The sequence below is a fragment of the Trichechus manatus genome, unplaced genomic scaffold, assembly GCF_000243295.1.
Source record: "Trichechus manatus latirostris isolate Lorelei unplaced genomic scaffold, TriManLat1.0 scaffold00032, whole genome shotgun sequence".
In the NCBI taxonomy this organism is placed as follows: Eukaryota; Metazoa; Chordata; class Mammalia; order Sirenia; family Trichechidae; genus Trichechus; species Trichechus manatus.
The window spans coordinates 15036110-15045975 of record NW_004443968.1 but is presented as its reverse complement, the minus strand read 5'-3'; positions in this window follow the sequence as shown (position 1 = coordinate 15045975).

Here is a 9866-nt window from a genome sequence, read left to right as displayed (position 1 = left end):
GCTGATATTTGACAAAGGCCCACAGTCCATTAATTGGGGAAAAGACAGTCTCTTTAACAAATGGTGCTGGCATAACTGGATATCCATCTGCAAAATAATGAAACAAGACCCATACTCACAACATGCACAAAAACTAACTCAAAATGGATCAAAGACCTAAATATAAAATCAAAAATAATAAACATCATGGAAGAAAAAATAGGGACAATGCTAGAAACCCAAATACATGGCATAAACAGAACACGAACCATAGGTAAGAATGCACAAACACCAGAAGAGAAACTAGATAACGGGGAGCTCCTAAAAATCAAGCACTTATGCTCATCAAAAGACTTCATCAAAAGAGACAAAAGACAACCTACAGACTGGGGAAAAAATTTTGGCTACAACAAATCCAATCAGCATCTAGTCTCTAAAATCTACAAGAGACTGCGAAATACTGCAAAACCTCAACAAAAAAGGACAAACAACCCAACTAAAAAATCGGCAAAGGGTATGAACAGGCACTTCACCAAAGAAGAGGTTCAGGCAGCTAACAGACACATGAGGAAATGCTCATGATCATTAGCATTAGAGAAATGCAAATCAAAACTACAATAAGATATCATCTCACCCCAACAAGGCTAGCATTAATCCAAAAAACACAAAATAATAAATGCTGGTGAGGATGTGGAGAGACTGGAACACTTATATACTGTTGGTGGGAATGTAAAATGGTACAACCACTTTGGAAATTGATTTGGTGCTTCCTTAAAAAGCTAGAAATAGAAATATCATACGATCCAGCAATCCTGCTCCTTGGCATATATCCTAGAGAATTAAGAGCCATCACAGGAATAGATATATGGACACCCATATTCATTGCAGCCCTGTTCATGATAACTGAAAGAAGGAAACAACCTAGGTGCCCATCAACAGAGGAATGGGTAAACAAACTATGGTATATTCATACAATGGAATACTATGCAACAATAAAGAACAACGACAAATCCGCGAAACATAACATGGAGGAATTTGGAGGGCATTATGCTGAGTGAATTTAGTCAGTCACAAAAGGACAAATATTGTATAAGACCGCTATTATAAGAACTCAAGAAAATGTTTAAACACCGAAGAAAGCATTCTTTGATGGTTACGAGTGTGGGTAGGGAGGGAGAGGGTTATTCACTAACTAGATAGTAGACAAGAATTATCTTAGGTGAAGGGAAGGACAGCACACACTACAGGTGAAGTCAGCACTATTGGGCTAAACCAAAGCTAAGAAGTTTCCTGAACACAACCAAACACCTCGAGGGACAGAGTAGCAGGAGTGGGGGTCTGGGGACAATGGTTTCAGGAGACATCTAGGTCAACTGGAGCAAGAAAGTTTGTTAAGGAAATGTTCTGCATCCTACTTTGGTGAGTTGCGTCTGGGGTCTTAAAAGCTAGCGAGCAGCCATCTAGGATGCATCAATTGGTCCCAGCCCACCTGGAGTAAAGGAGAATGAAGAACACCAAAGACACAAGGAAAGTACTAGCCCAAGATTCAGAAAGGGCCACATAAACCAGAGACTGTATCAGCCTGAGACCAGAAGAACTAGATGGTGCCTGATTACCACCAATAACTGCCCCAACAGGGAACAAAACAGAGAGTCCCTGATGGAGCAGGAGAAAAGTGGGGTGCAGATTTCAAATTCTAGTAAAAAGACCAGACTGAATGGTCTGACTGGGACTGGAGGAACCCCAGAAAGCATGGCCCTCAGACTGTCAACCCAGCACTAGAACCATTCCCGAGGCCAACTCTTCAAAGATTATACTGGACTATGGAACATAAAATGATACTTGTAAAGTGTGTGCTTCTTAGCTCACGAGACTAAATGGGTAGCCCCTGTCCAGAGATGAGATGAGAAGGCAGACAAGGTCAGGAGCTGGTTGAATGGACACAGGAAATCAGGGTTGGAAAGGAGAGTGTGCTGTCACAGTATAGGGAGAGCAATTAGAGTCACATAACAATGTATGTACAAATTTTTGTGTTAGAGACTAACTTGAATTGTAAACTTTCACTTAATGTACAACTATAAAATTAAAACAAGAAAGGTGAAGCCGTTCTTTCCCCTCTCCTATAATGTATCTACTTCGGAAAGTTTTTGCTTAGGGAGCCACTGAGGTTATATTAATGGTGATAGAATGATTTGGAAAAGTATAGCAAGAATGGTTGCACAACTTGAAGAATGTAATCAATGTTACTGAATTATATGCATAGAAATTGTCAAGATGACATATGTTTTGTTATGTATATTTTACCATAAAATTTATGAAAATAGAAAAATCTCTTCCGCTAAAAAATAAGATGTTTGGGGAGTATAACGGGAAACGTGAGCAATAATTTTCATTGCACATTAGGAACTTTTTTTTTTGGTCCAGTATATTTTGAAGCTTCACTCACTCAAGTCTGCGTAATTGACATCTGAACTTCATTTCTTATCCCTTTTACCTGCTTAGTCAATAGTTCCCATAGCAGGTTGGTCGAACAAACTTCTTTAGGCTCGGAGATGTTGGAAAACAAGGAGGTAGACCAACCACCTAATGCTAAAAAAGTCCTGTGTTTCCCATCTACATAAACAGTTCCTAGATGTCTTAGTAGGACTGCCTATCTCTCCTTGAACACATCCTCTTTGAGGTTTTTCCCTGTCAAAGCTATCTATCATGTTTGAAGTGCGTGTAGAGAAGAAGAGGCCTTAAAAAAGGACAAAAAAGATAAGTAAGAACGGACCTCTCTTTAACCCATCATGACTGAAGTGTTTCATGAAGCCTGTAAATACTTAAATTCTTCAATGTCTAATTTTTAAAAGGACAAACATAATTTTGAGCATACTCTGAGGTTAACAACATAATTTAGAATATCTCCACTTGCTACAGTAAACTGATGAGAAACAAGTCATCAATAAAACCTCCCTGATAGTTTTTAAGCTGCTTGGGTCTTTCCAATCATCCCCCAAACCTGTCCAAATCTAAGAAAGCAAACAAGATTACTGTTAACTCTTTTGTTGTTTTTAGCATCTTCCTTTTAGCTAGGACAAATGTATCCTACTTTTATTATATATTTTTCAGTTCTTTCCATTTCTGGCAAAAGGCAAAAAACCGTGTCTTTACATTTATATTCCCCACAATACCTAGAATATTGTTGTTGTTAGTTGCCATCGAGTGGAATCTGACTCCCAGCAACCGCATAAGCAGAGTGGAACTTCTCCATAGGGTTTTCAAGGCTGTGACCTTTCAGAAGCAGATCACCAGGCCTATCTTCTGAGGCACCTCTGGGCAGGTTCAAACCGCCAATCTTTCTGCTAGTAGTCAATCTCTTAACCGTTTGCACTACCCAGGACTCACTCAAAAAATCCAAATCCGTTGCCATCAAGTTGGTTCTAACTCGTTCCAACTCATAGGACTCCCTAGCTAGCGATTAAATACTATTGAATAAATGAATTAAAATGAGAATACACTAACTAGGGTCTCATAACCAATATGTAGAAAACTTTTTTTTTAATTCTATAAACCCCCCAAAAAAAAAACCTACTGCCCTCGAGTTGATTCCAACTCATAGCAACCCTATAACACTTATAAAATAATTATGTTGTTAAATTTATTGTAGGTTTATTAATGTATCTTTGCTTTAAAATAGATTGCTAGTCAGAACCATGATTTATTTGATGGTGAATAATGGAACAGGAATGCAATAGCAATTATAGTTTCCTGTGGGAAAAATGCTAAGTGTTTATAATGCATTTTCCAGAGATGAATTGGAAAAAAGTGAAGATTGTCCTGTGATTTTGTTATTTTATAAATTCACATGCATTCTAAACTAGATTTCACTCTCTTTGTATAATTAGTTTTGACTTCAGAGTTTATAAGGATTGCTGACGTGATTGAATGTACATGATTATGGCTAAAGTTGCTAATATTTTCTTAAAAGTCTGTTTGGTAGCTAAAGAACCTAACTAGTTGATATTTGCGTCAAGGCCAACAAAGTTTGTTTCTGTTTTCTCTCAGCTGCTTGTCTTTTACATCTGAAAATTAAGAAAAAGAAAAAAGCCAAAAATCTTAGGAATGCTTAGCAAGCATCTGAAGTTAGTTTTAAAATGCAATTCAAACAAACTGTGGAAAATCAAAAACGGATCTGAAAGAATAACACAGGTACATGGATAATTCTACAGGAGAATTTTACTTTTAAAATCATTGCATGGTTTAAATATGTGTATAAGTGTGCTTGTTTATGGATTTCTGTGATACATGTGTGCCTTAAACATCATAAATTAGATGTAGATGAGACTATAAAATTAATAATTTGCAAACACATATGATGAACACAATGTGTTTTTGTCTTTGAATAGGCCGTTGTCCTCTTGGAAGTACAAGACAAGTTTAGATAATGTCAGCTTCTGAAATGGAATCTAATATGCTTTTGTTAAATGAATATTAGTCATCTGGATAAGTAACATCTTGCAATAGCATTTGTAATTTTTATGCTAGTGAGTCTAGATAGTCTACTAAAATCCTTTCAGAGAAACAAAAATATAAATATTACTAATATGAAATAAACTTCAGTCTGTCTGAAATTTTTAAAAACTTGAGCCAAAGGGTAAAAATTCGTTTGTCTCCAGCTCAAGTCCTTGCAGAATAAAGAGTTCCCGGGCCAGCCACAACACTAGTTCACTGGTCTGCTCAGCACATGCATTCCGATTGTAGAGATAGGTCCATGATACTATCTTACCTTACAGGCATTGTGCTTTAGGAACATCCGACTCTTTCTTTCTTTTTTCCTTTCTCTAAGTTCTTTAACTTTCTGATACTAATTTGGTTTCAAAGAAAGTTTTTGACACCGGTAAAAGAATAGGTAGACCACTAAATATGTGCATTCCCCACAACTTGCTACCTAGACATTTTATTTTAAACCAAATAATTTGCAAGATTAATAAATCAGTTTCTTTAGAATATGTCTGTCTCCAAAACTCTGACTATTCCTGGATAAACTCAAAATAAAGGTCTTTCGTACAAAGGCTGAAGAGCAAGCCCTAGATTCAAACTGTGCTCAAATGAAGTACACGTTTCATATGCTCCCTCCAAAGCACATAATCTTTGTCTTCTCTCCTTTCCCACCCCCTCCCACCATCTTCCCGCCCCTCTCATTGGCAACACCACTAAACTCAGAGTTTCTCACATTATTCAGCCTTTAGTGCACAGATGCTAAGCATATTTTAATCTCAATTTCTGACTCTAATTCATTAGTACTGGCTGTCTTACCCATTATGTTGAGAATTAACAAGTGTGGATTATTGGATAGAAATGATCTTGGGATAGCTATGTCTACTATGGGTGAAGGAGAGAACTTTGACTGCAAAAAAAAGTCCTTTTTACCATTTTACCATTCCTGCTCCATATTTTGAAATATACATGAAGAATAACATTGCAGGTTAATTTATTGAGAGAATAATTTCTATTATATTCTCACTTCTGTATGAGACTCTCAGAAGAAATGCAACTGTAATTGTTCCCTCCCCCAGATCCTTAGAAATAGGAACTTCCAGCTCAGTACTCTGATTGCTGAGTTCCTATCTCTCAGGGCTATGAGTTGGAATTGACTCAATGGCAACAAGTTTGATTTGGTTTTGGTTACGTCTCAGGGGCTTGTTATACAGTTTTGGGCTTCGGGGGTAGAAACAGATGATGTCTGGCACCAAGGGGACAATTCCCTTTCAGGCTTTTGTTGGGGGATCAGGATCAAATCACCTTGAAGTTTTTAGGTTGGGTTGTTCCAACAGGGGAGGGGATAAAGGCTGTGCTTGGAGTCATTTTAGAAAATGGTTCACCTTGGAGAAGAAATAATAGCTCTGGGAGACTGGTGAGGGAACAGAAGATTTTATGATTTCCATGTCTGGTGTACATTCACAAACCTTTGCTCTCCATGCCAGAGACTGAGGAAAATAGATGTAGAAGGCTTTTGGATGTCTGTGGAGTCTGGCCTCAAAGTTTGGAGACCTAAGAAACAGAGAAGAGAGTCTCTGTAAAAAGGATTGGTACAGAGAACCACTGTGGAAGCATCTGAGTCCTTCTGGAGCAGCAGTGCCTGACTAATGCTAGAGACTCAGCAGCAGCCTCACACACCAGGAAACAAAAACCAAACCAAACCTGTTGTAGTCAAGTCGATTCCAACTCATAGTGACCCTATAGGACAGCAGAGAACTGCCCCATAGGGTTTCCAAGGAGCAACTGGTGGATTCGAACTGCTGACCTTTTGATTAGTAGCCTGAGCTCTTAACTACAGCACCACCAGGGCTCCACATGACAAGGAGGAACAATATTAATGACAACCAACATCGTGGACTAAGTACAGGGTCTTCTTCCATTTTCCACACACAGCCGTAAGAAGAGGTAATAGCCTACCCCCTAACCCCTAAAAAAAACGATTAGAAGTAGTGCTCAAATCCACATCAAATTTGTTTCAGAAAAGATAATATGTGGTATCCTGTACCCCAAGTATTGCAGAACCAAATTATACTTAATGAAATGAATTATAAAACAACTGAAAAATTTCATCATATCTTACAATAAATTAAATTCAGTGACATCAGTACAAATTCCACAAAGTTGGCAGCAGGGGTCAGAGGATCTCATGGGTAAATGAGAGGGATTAAGAATGGCGACCACCACCCATCTTCAGTTTGTCATACTATGGCGGCTTACATGTCACTATGATACTGGAAGCTATGCCACTGGCATTTCAAATACAGGTAAGTTCACCCACTGTGGGCAGGTTTCAGTGGAGCTTCTAGAATAAGACAGACTAGGAAGAAAGGCCTGGCAATTCCCTTCAGAATATTAGCCAGTGAGAACCCTATGTAACACAACAGAATATTGTCCAATATAGTACTGGAGGATGAGCCCCCTGGGTTGGAAGACACTTAAAATAAACAATGACCACAACAATGGACTCAAGGCATACCAAAAATCATGAAGATGGTGCAAGACTCGGCAACATTTCATTCTGTATTACATGGGGTTGCCGTAAGTTGGAGCCTACTCAGAGTCAGCTAACCACAGAAGAATGGGTAGTTTAAGTCACTGATAGTTTAAGCTACTTGTCCTAGATCATGTAGGTAGTCTGAGAGAACTGAAATAACAACATAGGTTTTCTGATTCCTGTGAGACTAAAAGATCCAAGGCAGTACAGTACTAAGAAGCATGGTTCATGCTGTAGTACTTGAAACCATGTAGGGGATGAGAGACCATGTGGCTGGAGGTGTCCCATGAGGCCTTTCTGCCTGTTAGGGAGGACTGAACAGAGAAGCCATCAGGAACAGGGTGGCACTGACACTCCCTGATGTGTGAGGGGTGAGGCATTGTAACAGACTAAAAAACTGTAGATGGGATTTGGAGCCACGCAGATCTAAATTCTTCTTATTTCTTTGGAAAAGTTCCTAAACTCTTTGAGGTTAGCAGTGTGTACACTCTGGGAATGTAATTTGCCCAGGATATGGTAGGTACTATATTAAGATATTTTGAATAGTGGTGCAGTGAGCATGACACAAAAACTTAGGAAACAATCTATCTCAGCAGATCAAAACATCACAGCAAGTTTCTTGAAGAAAATGATTCAGGAAAAGAACCTATTGCTGCTACAGGTTCTTCATAGCTTTGACTTATGGTTTGTTTTGGAAGAAGGTGTTTTTGAATTTTTTATTTATTATCACTGTATATTTATAAGGTACAGACAGAATTCTCCTTAGAAGAAAGGATGGCGAGACTTCATCTCCCATACTTTGGACATGTTATCAGGAGGGATTAGTCCCTGGAGAAGGACATCATGCTTGGTAAAGTGGAAGGTCAGCGAAAAAGAGGAAGACCTTCAACAAGATGGATTGACACAGTGGCTGCAACAATGGGCTCAAGCATGAGGACTATGAGGATGGCGGAGGACTATGAGGATGGCGGAGGACTGGGCAGTGTTTAGTTCTGTTGTACATAGGGTTGCTATGAGTCAGAACCGACTTGACAGCACCTTACAACTACATATTTTGTTGTACATTGAAATCTTTGCTGAATTTCTGCTGATTTTAAAATTTAAATTTTTTTTTTAATCTTACCAACTGCAGTTTTGTCATGCCCATTAAAATTCAGAACATAATTCTGAAACTTGGCAGGAAATTAACATGTACCAATTTTCACTGTTCTCCCAGTCTTTTACTAGACTGTAAAAGAATACATAAACTATATATTATATGTCTAAATTTAGATATATAAACTTGATTTATATATTTTTAGTCTTAATTATTTTTGCTTTAAAAAAAAAGGAAAGGAAAAGAAAGGGAGAAAAGTTTATTTGAAGAATTTTTTCTTCTTCATGGGCACCCAAGCAATCAATCCCAACTGCTGTTTAAATTGATCTTTAAACCTCTTACGTGAGAGAATAGTTTCTAATAAAATTGTTAAATCCTGACAGATATTGAGTATGCTACACATATGAGATGTATAATTTTGCTAATATTTAGTTATTAATTATGGAAATACGTATGTACCACAAGACTATAATCAATAACAGATGGAGATATATATGTGTGTTTTACGCATATATATATGCTTTATAATTTCTATAAAATCAATAATTGCCATAATACATTGAGCAACTGATTACATATAAATACTATAAGAGAAACATGCATCTTTCCATTTGAATCACTTTTTTTCTATTTAACTAGTTTTATTTTAATTATATACAATAGATTATTATGTGACTGAAGAATCAATTTGTTAATTGCTCTCTGTCCGAGTTCTAAATGTGTCATTATTATCTAAATAATGAATAACTGAGTATGAGATTTCAGTATGGAAAGCCTTCCCTTGGTTCTTATTTCCTGAGAATGTAATATCACTTCAACTGCTTTCAATCAAATGTGACATCTTCTGTGCATTGATAGATGTATTATTGATATACATGGTCTTGATATAATAAATTATCTCTTTTATCTTTGATCAAAATTGTCACATTACTACAGCTACTTCTTCAGTTGCCAGTTCAATAGCCATCTTTCCACTCATTGACTGCAACAATTTAGTTTTAACAAGCATGTTCAGTGAGTATATTTGTGCTGCTATGTAGCAACCCAGCCTCCTTTCTCCTGATATACCAGGCCTATAAATTTCTACTCCCCTGCAATAGAAATCTATTATTTTTTGCCTTCCCAAGTTCCATTTCCCTTTTAGCCACAGGAGTCCAACTTTCCTTTAGAGAATTTCTCCTGACTATCATGAGCTGAAGTTTCAGTTAAAGTTAACATAGGCCTCAAACCTCTGATTTAAACTCGTTGCCGTCCAGTCAATTCCAACTCACAGCAACCCTGAAGGACAGAGTAGAACTGCCCCACAGGGTTTCCAAGAAGCGCCTGGCAGGTTCAAACTGCTTACCTTTTTGTTAGCAGCCATAGCTCTTAACCACTATACCACCAGGGTTTCCACCTCTGATTCAGAGGACAGTAATACATGGAACAATCATTCCTTTCCTCACTGAATGATAGCCCAAAATGCCCCTGAAGAGGTTCAGCAAGAGGCTGTGAATACCAGACACATGTACACACACATATATGCACACATTCACACACACACACGTCGCACGTCATTCACCCTCAGTCCCAGCCACACTGGCTTGGGACTCGCCACCTCTGACACAAACTGAGGTTTCCTATCTTGGGTCACAGAAGCAATTCAGCTCGTAGCTATTTATTATTTGGGGAATACACTTGGAAGGAAATTTAAAAGTATGTAATGATGACTTATTTCTATATCAATATTCCTGAAATGTCCATTGTACTGTAATTAAAAGATTCAGAATGTTCAGG